Genomic DNA, 19,526 nt, shown 5'->3' with positions numbered 1-19,526 from the left:
ATATATAATTCATGTGTGTCTGGTTGCTTAGTGTTACATAAGAGTCAAAAGGAAACTTTTATAAAAATTGAGGGAAGAGGGATTTTTTAACTACTAAAATAGAACCTGAACCATGGTGTCTTTTAAAAAATTATAACAGCATCAACTATCTCTGCAAAGGAATTTCGTGTGTGTGCACATGTGTTTGCAATTCTGTCAATCATTTAGATTTTACTCTCCACCATTCTGTAGATGTTATCACAGAGGCACTCATACACCAGACTACAAATGGGGTTGGCTGAATATTTTCTGTTTTAGTATAGCAGGAGGAGACAGAGATGTCCCAGTTTAGTCAAGCCCATTCTTGGTTTTGCAGGTCACACACCAGCCTGCCAGTTCATGAAGTTTCTAGAATAAAATCTTCCCTAGCCTGTAGAGCACTTCAACCATGTCAACTCTGTGAGGAGAGAGCTGATGGGACCAATTTCTCTGCTGGATGTTGTGAGCACAAGAGCGTAAACCTGACAAGCCTAAGGATTCAAATGAAATATCCCAATTAAAATGCAGTTGAAAAGCAAAGACCCAAACCACTGGCAATATATATGCCTATGAAAGGAGCATCAATGTGAGCAGTGTCACACAAGAAAGAGCATGGGGAAAGTAGTTCAAATGAGGAGTTTTCAAACTATAAAAGGAGGTTATAGACAGCAGGATGAAATAAAAGATGACAAAACCCCACAACTGGCTTGATGGACCCCACTAATGAAATAAAGCATCATAGCATTTAGGTCTTCTAATGAGGTTAACAAGTAAGGAACGGATTTCTTATAAAATTGCCTGATTTTTATCAAAACAATATGAATGATGAGTAAAAATCCATCAGTGTCTATTTCAATGTTCTTCACTGAAAGAGAAGGTCTCTTTCTTCCCCTCTCTTTACCTTCACATGTACCCCAAGAATATGAGAAAAAACTAGTGAACAAACCCAACTTAATAATACAGAGACCATGTTATGGTAAATGTTAGGCAGAAAGATACAGAAAAGGCAGCCATGCTGAGTAAATCCAGGAGTACTCGGATGAGGTAAGTGAATAAGGGATCGTGTAAGCACAAATGTACCCAAAGCTGCATTTAGTGTTCAGCTGTTTTGACTTTGACCTGCATGCTTTTGGCTCACACATGTTTAAAATTTGAATTAGCTGCCAACATTAATAAAAATGGAAGTTTTACTTAAAATACAATTTTCTTATTCACTTGGAGCTCTGCAGGTCTAATCTGGCTTCACAAGCTGAATGAACTTGGGCAAATTGCCCTATCTGTGCCTAAAGTACCTTCCCTATAAAATATGGGTATTAGTACAACTCACTTTATAGAGCGTCATTAGGATTAAGTGAAAATGTACTGAAAGAACTTGTAACAGTACCTTGGCATCACTCAGAAATACATATATCAGCAGTAATAATACTCTGTCTTACATTTGACAAACTGGATTTGGAGCTGTGAGACAGAATCAAAACAGACACAGAAAAATGACCTAAAATTGATGAACAAGTCATATTTTAAGGAGTGTATAAATACATGAGTTTTATAAACTCCCAACATCATGATTTGTTTTTAAGAGAGTATTACATATAAATACATGGCATTAAGAGCTATCTTTTAAAGTAGCATTGAGTTTTGAAGTTGTAGTAAATAGAAATAACTGTGCACAAGGCACCAGAATTTTTCATCTTCAAGGTAACTGAAGAAACATACTGCAAAATCTGGCATCCATATTTAAGAGAATTCTTAATAAAAGAAAACAGCAGAAGCAATATTGTGGAGGCAAAATGTTCTTAACCCTCAATACAAGTTTAGGGGAGAAGCTTATATAAGAAATTTAACAACAGAATTATAATGAAAGTATTTTGAAAATATGCTTCAAAGAATGTACCACAGTAAGTTAATGTTCCTTTTAATCATATTACTACCTAAAAAAATCTAAAATGAAATAATGAACAGTAAGAATTTATGAGCAAGGAAGCAAAATGAAATGTACATGTACCATATATATGTAAATATCAAGCAGATATATGATCTATTTTTAGAAAATAGATCATCAAGTATATGTATGTTTATTTATATTCACAAAATCTAGGAGTACTTTTGGATTACTGGATGACAGTTAAAGAATTAATTCCCTTAATAAATAATAAGCACTTATAAATCAATAATAAGGAGTACAACACCGTAAAATTAAAAATGATTTCAGCACATAGTCATTTTCTAAAAGAATACAGCAAGCAAAATAATTTAGCTCCACTAGTAACCAATAAATGTAAATTATACCACCAATGGGATTATGTATTTCATCTATAAATCAGTTGAGATTTTAAAATTTAATAGTCTGTAAGGGATATAGGGAGGAGGATACATGCCTATTATTGGTATTTGATGTCAATTTCTATGCATGATGGAGGCTCTGCATAAATAAGTATCAAAGGCCTTAAAATATGCCTATTCTTCAATCCAAAATTCCTCTTTTAATACTTTGCCTAAAGAAAATTAGCCATCAAGTACGGGAAATTGTATGGACATTCATGCTATCCTCAATACTGATGATAAAAGCAAAATTCTGGAAATAATGTAAATGTTCAAATAAGACTTTTGCTAATTACGTTATAAAAGATCATATGAAGGAACACTATCATTAAGATAGTAGTGGGGAAAATGAGCTCATAATGTATTTAATACCTTCTTGGAGATTTTCCTTATTTTCAAATTTTCTAAGAATATTTTTCAGTGAATTTAACTTTTACTAAGTTGAATGTTTCTGTTTCTTGTCAATTATCACAGTAAAAAATAAGCAAGTTGGAGGTAGGCAGAAATTTGAGCAGGAAAAAAAAACTTCATGTTCAATGAAGCAGTTCCAAAGAGTCTCCATGGATTATAAAAAAAAAAAAGGAAGACTTCATGCTCATATGAGGTCTGCTGGGGTGAAAAGAGAAATGAGACTTGCATCCCTGAATAAAAAGTACAAATCTACCTTCCTTATATTCTTGCTCAGTACTGCAGAAAAGCCATCCAAGTGCTCTATACTTTCTTTTCTGACATTCTCTTCAATACGGTGAGCAATAAACATCACAGTTTCAAGAACACTGTTAGGATCATGCACTGAAAAACGATTTCTCTGTTACCCAGAGAGAGGCATTATCTCCTCTACCCTACATCTATAATGATATATAAATATTTTGATACACACAAATACTTTTAAAAGAAGATTTTTATTTTTTACTAAAGTCCCTGAAAAGATTTCTGATGACTGAGACAAAGTGACAGGTTGTACCCATGGCCTGAAGCTTGCACAGGCCACCAGCTAGCAGCCCTCACCCAGAGAAGAAGGTGCTAAGTTCACTCCCACGGCAGACATGACAGTGGTTGCCTTCCTCTGACTCCATTACTTTAATCTCCAGGTGACCTTCTTTGAGAACTATTCAATTGGGCTAGGTCAAAATCCGAACTCAAAATTCTTATTTTTAACTCTCGATTTTCTTAAGCTCATTCCTCAATATCACACAGAAGATTCACAGAGCAATAGCTGCAACCTACTTGCCAAAAGAAAAGTTAGAAGCCAGTAACAAAATCTAAAAAAAATTCGACTGCATAGCAGCTCTAAATGTCTGTATCACATAAGCAAAATTTCTAGATTATGTACAAGAGACAAATGAAAAACTGGGAAAACTATATATGTATAAAAGACTAAATATTCTTAATGTCCTAAGAACTTTTACAACCAATATGAAAAAGACCAAATGCCATTTTGTTAAGTAAATGCAAATGAAAACCACAAGATACCATTTTTCACCCCTTAGGCTTGCAAAACCAAAGTTCGATAATCTTTTGAGCCATTAATAGCGTACTGTTGCAGAATCTTTCCCAGATCTAAAGAGGTCAAGTGAAAAAGACCTTGATTTAGCAATTCCAGTTGTCGGAACTGGATGGAACTGGTCAATTAATATACTGATACGGGTACAGAAAGACAGCATTATGCATTTCAACAGTGCTTTTAGTAGCAAAAGAGTAGAGGCAACCTAAATGCTCATCAGCAGTAAACTTTAAATAAATAATAATACATCTGTACAAGGATCTTGAAAAAATATCTTGAGAGGAATGTTTGGTCTATAAATTCTGATAAAGAATCTTCTACATGGTGATTATTTTTTAAAGAAAACAAAGGTTACACATTTTGCTTTCACTTGGTTCTATAAAATGCATGTGATTTTGTCTGCACAGACTATCTCTAGAAGGGTTACAAAAAGCTTTTGCTAGTAATCGCAATACCTAAGTTTCACAGAGCACCTTACATTGGGCTAGTCACTATTCTGAGTGGTTTACTTCTATTATTTTATCATCAGGACAATAATGTGCTAGATCCAATTATTATCCTCATCTTTCAGATGAAGCAACTGTGGCAGGGGCAAGTTACTTAACTGTGTGCCTAAGGTCACACAGTTAGCAATTATAAGCTGATTTGAATACAATGGAGTTGCCGCCAGAGCTAGTGTTTTTACCAAGTAGTTTCCAGGAAAAGTAGAGATGAGCACTGTTTATCAGGAATATTTATTTTCTCCTTTATATTTTACCTTTTTAACATTACTACTTTGTTAAAATATGGAGATAAAAATTATTCAAAATATCAGACAAATTCTAAAGCTTAGCTAGAAAACCAAGAGGAAAAAAAGATCAAAATTCTGGACCTCCCCAAATGATAAAAACTGCTATAAACATAGAAAAATTTAGCAGTGTAGAAGGGTCAGAAGAACTAAAAGAGATCAGTGTAATGGGAAAATAACCTATAGCCAATCCTAGCAATGTAAGAAATAATACATGATATTAAAATCTTGAAAAAGTAGGAGGATTATCCAACTAATGCTATGGGATAAATTGACGAAGTATTTGGAAGCTGTCACCTGATATTATGTGCTAAATGTGTTACACATGAATATATGCAAAACTGAAGCACAAAAATCAGGAAATGTTTGGGAAGACCTACTCCCTATGTAAGGTGGAACCTTCTTAACATAATGAACAATCAAGGAAGTAATCTGGGAATGAGAGTAATTTTGTCAAAATAAGAATTCTGAAACTCCCCATTTAAAATGTACACAAGTGGAGACCGTGAACTTGGGGTAATTATTCACAAAAAATAAAACACAAATTGCAAACTGAGTAAGTAAAATATCGAAACACAATTACAAATCAGTAAGTAAAACATCAACACTCTAATGAAAAACTAGCAAGGGAAATGAACTGATAACAGAAGAAAAATAGGATTTACATACAACTCAATTCTACCTTTGATGTGATATAATTATTTTTCCTATGTATAGATGTAAACTGGTGCTCAGAAAGACTAAGTAGCTTGCCCAAGATCATATAGCCAATAAATAGTGAACTGAGATCTGAACTAAAAATCCATTTTAACCCAATGTCCCTGCTTTGTTAACCCTTATCCACTTTGTAAACATTGATTTGTATCTTTACATAGATGCTCCTCCACTTTTGGTAGGATTACATCCAGACAGACCCATCATAAGCTGAAAAAAATTCTAAATCAAAAATGTATTTAACACATCTCACCTACTGAACATCACTGTGAACACAAGGCACTGGAGTATCCAGTTTATCTCTGTGAGGACATGGCTGACCTGCAGCTCCTTGCCTTGACCAGAATCACAAGCATGTCATTTTACATACCACTAGCCCAGGAAAAGTTCAAAATTTAGAATCAAAAGCGTGGTTTATCTGAATGTGTATCACCTTCACACCATCTTAAAGTTAAAATATCAAAACTCGAGCCATTGTAAGTCAGGCACACCCTGTATAGTTATATAATGTAACAAAAAGAATATGTTATTATCCAAAAAAAACTCTATTTCATGAATGTAAGTGATGAATTAGTAGACCATTTCTCACATTATACCTTATTAATTCATGGAATATCCATATATACCACTTTGCCAGTGAAATAATCCAGTGTTAACCAGGTAAGACTTTATGTTTGGGAGTACAAATGGAAAAACAAATTAAGTCTCTCAGTGAGAAAGGACTAAATGCATTTCTAGCTGAATATTTCTCCATCCTACATAGCAGTCTATCAGGAACCAGAGGCCAAGTAACAACCAGCAAAAGAATTCTAAAACCAAGAAGCAATTGAAATTATAATAACATTAGCAATATCTAACATGATTTTTTGTTTGCATCATTTCAAATAATTTTATAACCAGATAAAAGCTAGAGGTGTTTCTATTTCAAAGTTAATAACTATATTCTGAGTTAAGTCAGCTTCCTTGCCAAATTGTTAGCCCAAAGTTCTATTATTGCTGAAGTTAACTGACTGCTAGACAAGAAAAGATAATGTCATCTTTGGTAGTAGAGGTTATCTCTAAAGGTTTTATAAATTCTTGCCAAATCCACAATCTATTTCAGTCTTAAGACATCTGTTACTCTGAAACTGGCCTCTTTCAGCCTCCTTCGTCCCTCATTTTTTCCAGAGTCACCAGATTCCTTCAGCCTAGAATGTTCATTATTCCCGATATCAGTACTTTATTCCTCCTGTTATTCTCCTGGACCCCCCCAGTAAGACATTTTTGTTTCACAAATTCATGGATAGCACTGGGAGAGGCATTCATCATTACCCCAGGGTCTACTATGATCACCATTGAGAGAGAAACACAAAGAGAAAAAGAGAGAGAGAGAGAGAGAGAGAGAGGAGGGAGGAAACTCCGGGTGGTTGACTGCTTTAACCTTATTCACTGTAGCTCAGGTATATTTATTATGGATGACTTCATAAGGGGAGGAGTAAGAAAAAAGAGGGTGTCAGGTGCCAAATTTTAGCTTCAACAATGATCACTGCTGTCAATTGGCATTACTTCAACTATCCTTTTACTAAGCAGATGGCATGCAAGTTGATCTGTGGAAAATATTATCTTCTTTAAAATACATACAATGAGTTAGATATTATAGGGTTGAACCTGAAAGTTTAGACTGATTTTTATCCTAGAATTATACCTTTATTAATAAAACTACAGAATATAGACTATTATTAATGTACTCACTTAGCCTGCCTTAGCTCAATTTCTTGAAATATGCTATAAATAAATATGGCAATATTTATTTCTATAGAACAAATATGCTAATATCATCTAAATAAAAGTTCAAGAGAAAATAGCCACATCAGATTTATTTTTAGTCTGGGTACTGGAAAATTTCAAAGAAAACAGAAAAATAGACATTATGGGAAATAGAAGCATTTTAATTTTAAACTAGATATATATCTTATTAAAAGCCATATGACTATTTCTTTTTTCTTGCGCTCTTTAAAAGATTATAGTCCAGTGCTATTCATATTACTATTAGTGGCAATGCCTTTTCAAAACTCAGTACATTGCACCAGACTTTTTCATTTGTCCCATAAATATAAATACCACTTTGGGTCATTAATATGTGCTTATAGCAATACCTGCAATGGGAAGTGGACAATCTTACTGATATTCTGGGTGTCAGAAGTACCAATGAGTAATGAGAGCAGCTGAGTCTCCTTTACTGGGGAGAACTTTAATGGGCACACCCTTCATATTGTTTTAAATATCCACCATTTATAGAAATACAGGTGGTCATACTCTATTCAAAACAGTAAAATAGATATAGCTACTCATTCACAATATGCCAAAACACATTTGGGCCAAGTAACAAGGGCCAAATTTTACCCTGGAAAGTCACATGCTACAGGGTCCCTAGTATTTCAGTGGTCATCAGGCTAATTCCTCCACTTCAATGCCACACTCTCCTAAGGGAGAGTTCTTGAGATTGTAATTTTCATCATGTTAAAACTTGGGTAAAGAGAGCAAAGGAGTTTGGAAAAAAAGGCTATAAAGATCATCACATAAAAGGGAAATTTCAGGTTAAATTACTGATCTTTAAAAATTACAAAATTCAATATTTCCAAAAAGTAGTAGGAAAAAATAGCCATCCCTGCCACCCCAAACTTTGCCAAAGGCATCAGTGTCCTATGGCTCATTCCAGAGATATTTCTATATATAAACAAATAGTCATATAATCCTCTCTCTCTCTCTCTCTCTCTCTATCTGCCTCTCTGTCTCCCTCTCTCTTTCTCTCTCTCCCACCCAACATGGGCTCACAAAATGCATCATCTTATACCTTGCTTTTCTCAATTTATCTCAGAAACTGTTTCACATCAGTACAAAGGAAAAAAATTTCACTGCATAATGGTTAATTGTACAGATACAGAATTAAGTATTAAAATTCCTTATTGAGGGATATTTAGATTGCTTTTCATCTTATTATTAATAAATAAAGCAACATGTAGAACACTGATAAGATCCTAAGCCATATAATTTTTTGACATATTGATTGAAACAATACTGAGGCACACTGTAATACTTGAGAGCTTTTCATCTGGTAATTTTACCCTTATAATCCTTTCCAGCTCCAATTGCCAAGAATAACAGTAGGCTCTTAGTGAACATTAATTAGGGTGATGTGGCATATGAATTTCATTAAAATTCTAAATGACATTACCAATAATCAGAATATTGCCTTTATTTGAGGAGATGTTTGACCCTAATTAATGAGCTCTACTTGGCTTTCTTTGTATTTTCTGGTGGGAAAAGGAGGAGAATAAACCACATTAATTTTAGATTTGTGACACCAGTTATGACTGACCTTCCCAAACTTATAACATCAGTATCAGGTGGATTAACTCTTTACTCTTCTATATTAAAGGACAATTCAGAGACCTTTGTAAATTACTATGGTCCACTTGAGTGGCAAGGAACTTACTAGATGAATATTAGGAGCTTATAATATTTCCTAAAGGACAATGCTTGGAAAACAGACCAAAATTAATGCAACTCAAAAAGATTAGGAAGCAGAACATCTGAGTAAGATACCAACTGGACTCATTCAAATAGCCCACCTTGTGGCCACAACCCTGAGGCTCCCACAGCATCAATCAAAACCTCCACCATCCTGCCACAATTTTTCAATCTTTCTCATCTTCGCCCCACATTAAGGAATGCATTTTACATAGTAATCCAATGTATACACACATATTTAAGAAAACCTTTATCATTAAACCAAGACTAATTCCTATATATATATGCATTATAAAAAGTGTTCTCTTCTACTTCATTTTTTATAATGGTGGTTGTAACTAAGCCATAGTCACATTCATTTCAAGACCTACTAATATGTTAGGACCTACAGTTTGAAAACCACTTCTCTAGAGAGATTTAGACTATAGTGTCACTGCCGATAAGTAAAGTAAACAAACCAACAGAGAGGTGAAGAATAAAGAAGATAGAGGACCATTCTGCATTAAGAAGGGGAAAAGGTAGAAAGGAATATAATGCTGTGCTTACATCCTTTACCAGCAGAACGAAATTGGCATGACCCCAATCTAATACCACACTCAAGATCAGCCTGCACATTATCACAGGGCATTGAAGCTGTACAAATCATAGTTCTTTAGAAAGGGAGGAAAGAAGGGAGAGAGAAAGGAAGGGAGGGAAGGAGGAGGGGAGGAGGAAGGGCAATATTTTAAGTACTCTTTAACATGTAGTCTAGCAGCTTGAATTTAATATAACTGCTCTGAGAAATTCCCATTTATTCAGAGACACTACTTGCTTTCTTGTGTCCTTTACTTTGCTGCCCCAGCTCCTCCCACCACACACACCATTTCTCGAGCTTGGGTCTGGTTGTCTGACATGAGTTGTCAGCAAAGTAAGAGTTATGAAATTAAAGAGAGTAATTTTTTAAGATTCATCTGCCTCCAAACATATTCACCTAGATTCTAGACTAATTTCTTGTCACATTGTATGCCATGGAATAAATTTAAACTCAGTATTGAGGATACTCGTTGAGGCCCACACTGTTTCTAACCTTGCATTTAGCTTCGTGATCTGTCTGTGATTAGATGACATTCCCTCAGCCTCTTTCTCTCTTGTTCTCTTCACATCGTAACTACTTCTCTTTTGGGAACATTAAGCCTTCCTTCAAGGTTTCAGCCTTGGCATTTATCCCTCTTCAGTTCTAAAGTTGGAGAAGTAAAATGTTTCATTTCCTTGATTGTGCCTCCACTCTTTCAAATCACTCCCAGGAAATGTCAAAGCTAGAAGAAATATCTTAGAGATGGTAACTGAATTAAAATTGTGCAGAAGAGTGGCTCCGTCTTAATGTAATTATCCAGGTCAGACACATGGGTTTGTGAGTCTTCCTAACCAAAGGAAAGCATTTCCTTGCTGGCTTTCCTGCTCAAGGGATAACCTCACCCTCACTGGCTGTTTCGATGCCCTCAATAGTCCAGGAAAGGCTAGCTGGAGTCTCAAGCTAGTTAATCATGACCTGCACGGAAGTCTCTTGCCATTTCTTCAACTGCAGAGTAAAAACCCTGAGTTCTATTCTATTTTTAGTCACATTTGTATTAATGGAATGAAAAATAAGTGACTCCTTGAACTCCTATTACATGTCAGTCAGGAAGAGCAAATATAGCTCGCTCTGACAGTTACTAAGTTAGAGCTAAAGAATTTCTCAGCAGTTCATGGTGTGAATTTGCACATTCTTAAAGCTGGTTGTTTCCTGGATGCACCGTCTCGTCTCTGGAGATAAAATGTGAGACGTGGTGTGGAAGCACATTTGGCATTCACAGGTGACAATCAGGTCTCGTAACTCTAATTATAGCGCAGAGGATTATCAGCAGAAAGCTGGCTTCCTAAATGTGGTGGGTGATGAGGCTGTGTCACTACCAGGAGACTTTCCTCTCACTTCTTCTCAACCCCAACCCAATAAACAGTGACACCACAGTGAAGAAACCATATGTTACAATACATGAAAATTATCAGTGTCTAGGGTCAAAAAACCAAAAAACCACAAGACAGATGAGAAATGTGTTTTATTTTAGAAAGGAAATAAAGGCTAATTGCTTCTAAATGCCACTTCTGATTCTTTTAAGATCCATAAAAAATGCTGAACCTATTGTTTCCTGGTTTGATTTTGTTCGCTTCATTGTTCTTTTATGCTGCCATCTGATTGTACTAAACACCAGTCTTCAGAGTTCACTTCAGCAAATTATTTTGAATGAAGTATTTCAGTAGTTGTCATTTAAAGTAATGATTAATAGTCAATAATAAATGCCTCCATTCCATGTTAGAAGTATCAAGATACTTTGTACAGACCATTTCAAGTTACTTCTATTGTACTAACTAAATGCTCAGTGTTCCAGAATACACTATTGATGGTGCTTGTGTCATATCTTACATAGCATGTCTCTGAAGATAAGACTAAAACAAGAGAAAATGCTTGTAAGCCTATTTAAGAAGCAAAATCTCACTTCCCTTCTCTTAACAATTGTTTCCTTCTCACCTAGCAGAAAACTCTCTGGTTTTCTTCCTGGAGTGGGTTAACATACATGTGCCCCAGATTGTCAGATGCCAGGGACTGTAGAAAGGAGGAATAGGATCCTGAAAATAGCATTAAGAAATGTTAACATAGACACAAGGCCACTCTTTTCAAGCTGTATATCCAGAAAAGTTAAGTTGTTAAGTTGTGTCAAGAAAATTTTTTTTTAAGACTACACTAACCAGAGAAAACAAAAAAGACATTGTAAAATTATGAAAGTACTAGAAGAATACATAATGGAAACACTCAGGACAAGAACTTTTTGGATAAAATCCCAAAAATACAGGAAACAACAGTAAAATAGACAAATGGTATTACATCAAACTAAAAAACTTCTGAACAACAAACAATCAACATGTAAGAGAATCTACAGAATGGAAGGAAGTATCAGCAAACCGTACCTCTGAGAATATGTAAGGAATTCCAAAAACACAATAGAATAAAAATAAATAATCCAATTAAAAAGTTAATAAAGCTAAGCAGATATTTTTTAAAAGGAGACAGACAAATGGCCAACAGGTAGATGAAAAATAATTCAACTGATTATCATGGAAATGCAAATCAAAACCATAATTAGATATCACCTCAATTGAGTAAGAACAGCTATTATCAAAAACATAAAGATGACAAGTATTGGTAAGGATGTGGAGAAAAAGGAGCCCTTGCACATAGTTGTATAAATTAGTGCAGCCATTATGGAAAACAGTATAGCATTTTCTCAAAAAATTAGAGAACAGAGAACTACCACATGATCCAGCAATCCCAATCCTGGTATATAGCCAAAGAAAATGAAATCAGTATATCAGACAGACATCAGCACTCCCATATTTATTCCAGCACTATGCACAATAACCAGGAAGTGGAAACAACCAAAGTTGTACATCTACATTTCAATAATATTCAAACATAAAAAGGAATGAAATCTTGTCATTCGTGACAACATGGGTGAAACTGGAAAGCATTCTATTAAGTGAAATAAGCCTGGCACAGAAAGAAAGTAACACATGGTCTTACATGCAGTATATAAAAAAGTTGATCCCAGAAGTTGAAAGTAGAGTAGTGGGTACTAGAGGCTGGGTAGGTAGAGCAGAGGTAAGGGGTGGATGGGGAAAGGTTGATCAATGGGTACTAAATTATATTTAGATAGGAGTAAGAAGTCCAATGTGCTATATTGTGTGACAGGATGACTACAGATGACAATTAAGTTTTGTAGAATTCAAAAAGCAAGAAGAAAGTATTTTAACTATTTTCACCCTGAAGAGATGATTAATGTTTGAGAAGACAAATGTGTTTAAACATTATACAATGCATGCCTATATGGAAACATTACATGGCACTCCAGTAATATGATAGAATTTGGTTTATGTATCAGTTCAAAAAAGAAATGGTGATAGAGTTCTGATAGAATGGACTATATGAAACGGTAATGGGTGGGGTGATGTGGAGAGCGGATTCTTAGAAGCCTGTGGGAAATGGACATAAACAAGGTGAAATGCAGCTCAACCATTTTTCCTAAGATTATCTGTAGGCTGAGATTGGCACAGCCCCAGCCAGGGAAGAGGGAAATGCAGAACAGCTGCTTCTAGGTTGTTTACATTCAGAGAAGCAGGAACACAGGTTTCCCCTGTTACAATGTCATGCCCCTCCCCGAGAACTGCTGCTCCACCCTGTTTACCACTGGGTATAAAATACCTCCTGAAAGTGGACATGAGGTTTTTTCCTTAAGGCTTTTGATTTGTGATGGGGAAGGCTTTTTCCCATGAGCTTTTGGCTTTTTGGTGTGGGAGGTTTTTGGAAGGGAAAAGAATTGCTGAAGGGAAATTGCTAAGGGAGAATTGCTAAAGAGGGGTTGATAGAAAGTCTGCATTAAGAACTTTATACATAGGCTTTAGAAAAGCTAAGATAAAGAAAAGCTAAAGAGAACATGGGACAGTGCAAGTCTAAGGACCAGGACTTAAAGAGTTATGCATATGCAGTTTTTAGGTGTGGCTGTTGTTGTTTACAAGTCTGAGCACCAAGGCTTTAAGAAAGCTAAAGAGACAGTGCAAGCCTGGGGGCAAAGACTTTAAGAGAGCTAAGAGAAAACATGGGACAAAGCAAGTCTAAGGAAAGAGGTTTGAAGCAAGGTTTTAAAGAACTGTAAAGGAGTAAGGCCTTTAAGAATAAAGATAGAGAAAAGAAGCAATGAGAGTTGTGCATCTCCACCCAAGTGCCCAACACACCTGACCCCACTTTCTGTCTGTCTGTCTATCCTGTGTCTTTTCTGAATCTCCAGTCACCCCCAGTTAAGCCCAGTTAGGTTCAGTAATAACTAGGAGTGAGAGAAAGCTGGCTCCAACAAGGGAACAAGTGAAAAAAGTTCACTCCAAGGAGAATATGATCAAAGTACATTATATGCGTGTATGGAAATATCATTATGAAACTATGTGCAATTAATATACATTAATAAAAATATAAGCAAAAACCAAACTATAGTCCACTATCACCATAAATATATATTCATATCCAAATTACCCAGACATGTATAAGTGATTTTCATACAACATGCACATATGATTTTATAATCATATGAAAATGCTAAAATTTTGTATTTAAGACTTTCAAATGTTACATTCTGTTTCACAGTAGAGTAAAATTGTCTCACTAATAGCATTTTCAAGAATTTGTAAATTCTGGCCAAGAACTGAGCTAGTCCAAAAAGAAAAATCTGTATCTGATTTTAAAGAAGCAATTTCACAACATGCTGATGTCCTTTTCCCTCAGAGGAAGAAATTTAGAGATGCTTTTATCTCAGTTGGGATAGATGTGGACCATAGCCTGGCAGAGTATAGACCCAGCTTAGGGTAGAAACATGAAATGTTCCCCCCAGTTTCTAGAACTCATGCCCAGGCAGGAAATACATCTGAGAGTGAATATGGATGACACATGCATCTTATTTGAAAAACTCGATAGACCTAAGCATGGTTTCTCTAGATTTGAGTTAAGAAATATCTTCCCACCTGGGCCAACTCTTTTCCTGCCTCCAACTGCACTCTCATTTAAAATCAAGTAATCCACCTCTATGTCTTTGAAAAATAGCCAAGGAACTGAAACTTAGGTAAAATCTAGGAGAACTCCCTTCCTTCCTTCCTTCCTTCCTTCCTCTAATTATACTACTATAACAAAATCCCATAAACTAGGTAGCTAATAAACAAGAACTTTACTTTTCACAGTTCTGGAAGCTGGTAAGACCAAAATCAAGACAACAGCAGATGTGGTATTTCATGAGGGACCGCTTGCTGGTTCATGGATGATGCCTGCAAGTTGTGTTCCCTCATGGCAGAAGGAGCAGGAACGTCTCTAGTGTCTCTTTGATAAGGGCCCCAATCACAGTCAGAATCACTCTGCTCTTACAGCCTAGTAAATGCCCAAAGGCTCCATCTCCTAATGCCTACGTTTTTTGCTTAGGTTTTAAAATATGAATTTTGGGAAAACATAAATATTCAGTCTATTACTGTTTCTTTCTTGACTGCTCTTTGGAAGATTTAATATCCAGGCTAATTTGCTTTTTGCAGATTAGAAGAATTCCTGTGTGTAGACAAATGCTCCTGCACTTGAGGGCTGCCTCACTCTCCTCCTCCCTCTAGTCCAGCACGTTGACTTTCCTTAAGCTCTACAAACACTTCAAGCTTCCTCTTCAATATGGAGTCACAAATCTAAATTGATAGACTCTGCAGTCAACACCTGCATGAGGCTTTGCTTAAAGTTAGGTAAATAAGCAGATTACAAAGTGTTGGGCCTCCATTTTGTTGGTTTGGATGGAAGAAAACATAGCATGGTGTGGGGACAGTTGCTGCAATGGCAATATGGCTCCACCATCAGAAGAAAGAGAGGTTTCTTGACTCAGCAATAGCAACAGCTCTTCCCAGGCCAGTTCTACATTATGGTTGTGAAAGGGTTTCCAAAACTTTGGCCTATAGTCTATTTCTCCAGCCTTTCCAATGGTGAAGATGCCCAAGCCCTGCTATATGGTCTAAAACAAAAATTATTTCTATAATTCTCATTACAGGGCTTTGTTTGCATTTCTTGGACATCATTAACATGAATTTTGGGAGAATAATGAAGAGTTTTTAGGGGCAACAGGAATTTACAAGAAAAACTATCAGAAAATTCCAGAACCTTCCATGATCCCAACATTTATTCAACATCAAATAGCCCACTGCCAAATTGGAGTTCTTCATGTTCTAAAGAAATAAATACAAATACCTGTGGTCCCTGAAATGTGAACATAAAATCAGACAATACTAAAACCATAAGAATAACTGCATTATTTCATTTTGTCTTCAAATAGCCATATAGGTAGATGCAATAACTTTCATACTACAACTGAGGTTTAAAGAGATGGAGAGACTTGCCTGCAATCATGAAGCTAACAGATGACTGACCCTGAGTTCTAAATACCACACAACAACTGAATCTGTAGATGTCCATTCACTTAGCTGCTCAGTAGTTATTGATGCTGACTCTGGTCAGGTCTTATCCTAAGGATCCTGATAATACTTCAACACATAAAAACATGAAGTCCAGGATGTAAACTCATGACAAGTGACTAGCAAATGGAATCAAATTGCTCACTGAGGGCCTCTGAGTTAGTTCCAGGCTGTCTACTTGAAGTTGGGGAAAGATGAAGATCCAGCTCCTGCCAGTGTCTGTTGTATTCACTCACTGCTATGGCCTCAGGACCAAACCTCAAAAGTATTTGTGCAAGTAAGGGAGAAAGCAATATGATAAGAGTTATTGCAGTGCAATTAATAAAATCTGCACAGGGAACATCAGAAAGTGGATGTGGAAAGTCAGAAAGACTTCAAAGAAAAAAACTGAGACTTAAAGAATGAGTAAGATTTTATAATGAATTTTTTAGACCAATGTGCCTCTGGATTTTATTTGAATTTCTGGTCACAACTGTGTATTTTAGGGATTTCTTAAGGCTCTGAATCTATGAATAAAATTTAGTAAGTGTGAAATAAATCTTTCAAAACTGGAAAATGTTATGTGCATTTTCCTGATATTGCTCTGGTCTTTATATAAATTATGTTATTCTTGGCCTCATTCTATGAAACTTCAAAGAATTTGTGCATATACATACATGCACATGTATAATATATATGAACACATACATATAATGCAGTGTACATATACACACATGCATTTACACATACACATGTATACAGACACATATAATCACTCCAGCCTCAGCATTTTGCATATTATACATTAATAATATCAATATTAGAACTAAATGTAGACTATCATAATAGTGAAATTACTCTTCCTATCTCTTCCAGTTTTAGTACCTTGATGCCAGCTCTGCCCTTCACTATTCCAATTCTCTCTCACCATCATGCCTTTTCTACTTTCCTTTCTCTTCAACCAAATCCAGGTAGCAAATGGTTCCAACTAAGCCTGTACCTAAGAGGTCACAATGACAGATGAGTTCTAGTTTACACACACACACACACAAATAGTTTCATATTTCCTTGGGAAAACATATCTTAAACATATTTTTCAAAGAATTTCCACAGACATTATGTTATAACATTCTAGGAAAAGATGTAGTAGAAATTTATCCACTCCCACTTCATGGAAAAAGTCAGGCAGAAGAGAGTAATGGCAATGGCTAAAAATCATGCCTAATGTCAAGAAATTGGACACAGAATCTGTGTTTCAAAATCTTGGATTTTTACTTTTCTCTCTGTGGTTAAACACTGACTTTTAAAGTTGGTAAATAGAGGAATGAAGAAAATAACATTTTGTTTGCTAAAATAATGTTGTATTTGGCAGGCACATATTTTTAAACATACTCAAATGTTTGTGGTATTTTTCTTCAATACATGAAACTATTAAATTAGTAAAAAAAAAAAAGCCTAATTCCAGGTATTTCTCCTATTGTAAATTTTTATATTCATGTAAAGGAATAATGAGTTGATTCCTTCAGTTGATTTACCTTCAGAAAACCTATTATCATGCTTTTTCATAAAAGTACAGTGATTCATGGAAAATACTTCTTGTGTCTTACTTAACACTTTTATGACAGCAATAAAATGTCCCTCAGACATTTGGTCCATTTCACATTAGTAAGTCATGTTCTTATGCTAGAATTTGTAACTTGATGATCCTCCATGATGGAGGATCCTCAGTGATGGATCAGAGGTCCACTTTACTTCAGTGTGACCTCATTTTAACCAATTTTATTTGCAATGGCCTGTTTCCAAATATGGTCATATTCTGGATTACTGGGAGTTTGGACTTCAATACATGAAGTTCTAAGAGACACAATAAACCTAGAAATAGACTGCTGGTCCAGACAAAATGCCTATTGGGTAGGGCTTGGATGCTGAGTTTATTTTCTCCCAACTACATGAAGAAAGAGTCACACATAAGTTTAAAGAAAGTTTAAAAACCTGCACTCTGAAGCCAGAGTTACCATGGTAAAAAAATAAGTGGCCCTGGTCAAAATATAGGCAGATGAAATGGCACATAGACACTGGTGGATGCTATTGTGACTATTTGAGGTCCCCAAATGCATGACCTACTCAAGTGGTTCAGACTCCTTTATTTACAAATACAGTGATGTCTTTGTTCCTCAAGGAGTTGTCAAGTCTCCTGCTATGAATTGAAGAAGCCATTCAGAATTCCCTGAAGTCATATACATGCTGCCACTTCCTGATCTCAGGGTCCAGGGAGAAAGGTCCTATGGAGGCAGACAACAGTATGGGAAAAGAAAAAGATCACATATTCCTCCTTTTAATTTCACAGACTATAAATGTACAGATCTGTGTTCATTTCCCATTGTTGCATAACAAATTATTACAAAATTAGATACTTAAAACTACACTCATTTTTTTAAATTTCACAACCCTGCTGGCCAAAAGTCTGGCACAATCTGACTGGATTCCGTTCTCAGGGTCTCACTGCATTAAAACCAAGGTCTGCAATTCTTTTCTGGGGCTCAGGTGTACTGGTTTTTGTTGGAATTCCTTCTTAAGCTTCCATGTGACCTTCTCTATCTTCAAGAGAATACTGGTGCTTTGTGCCATCACATCTTGAAGTTCTCTGGCTATCTCTCTCTCCTCTTTCTCCTTCTTCTTTTTTAATGGTACTGTGGGTTAAACTCAAGGCTCTGCACTTTCTAGGCAAGCACTCTACTGCCTAAATTACATCCCAGCTCTTTCTTGCTTTAGTTATTTTTCGGGTAGGTTCTAGCATATTTGTCAATGGCAGCCTCAAAATGTGATCCTCCTACCTACATCCTCACACACACCTGGAAACCTAAGCATGTACTGCTATACCTGGTTTAGTGATTGAGATGGGGTCTCACTAACTTTTTGCAGAGCTGGCCTTGAGCCACAAACCTCACAATCTCTGCCTCCCAATCCTCTTTGATCGTTCATGTGATTACATAGGCTGGACATAGAAAATTTCAGGATAACCTCCCTATTTTCATGTCAACTGATTAATAACCTTAATTAGATCTGCAAAGTCCCTTCACCCAGATTAGTATAGATTAATTGAATAACCAGGAAATGGAAATTTCAGAGGATATTTTTAGAATTCTGTCAATTATAAGGCTATTCCTATATAGCAAAGTAATATTCAAACATTATTTTAAGCAACTGTAGAGAGAAGATAAAACATTTTTGAAAAAGAACAATACAGGTTACCATCTTTAATTTTTGCCTTGATTCTGTTTTAAAAATGAAACCTGAATAACAGAGCAAAGTAAGTAGAGAAGAATATAGGTTTGGGGCCCCTCAACTCTACAGTAAGTTTTGGTTTGGGAGTAGCTAATTCAAACTCCAGGAGACTGAATTTATTCTGTTACCACTGGCTTCATTAGATAAAAAGCGAATAACATCAGTGCTTTATAGTATTGTTACAAGAATCAAATGAGGAACTTTGGTAAAATGCTTTGTAAACTGTAAAGCCTAAAGCAAAATGGCTTTTTAAAATTATCACAGAAAGTTTAAACCTATCTCAGAAAAAAATGGTGAAATCAAACACCATTATTTCATTTAATGAAATACTACCCTGGAGAAAAGATGAATTCTGAC

The sequence above is a fragment of the Castor canadensis genome, chromosome 1 (assembly GCF_047511655.1).
Source record: "Castor canadensis chromosome 1, mCasCan1.hap1v2, whole genome shotgun sequence".
Classification (NCBI taxonomy): domain Eukaryota; kingdom Metazoa; phylum Chordata; class Mammalia; order Rodentia; family Castoridae; genus Castor; species Castor canadensis.
The sequence above is the reverse complement of the archived record's forward strand: the minus strand, read 5'-3'. Positions refer to the sequence as shown.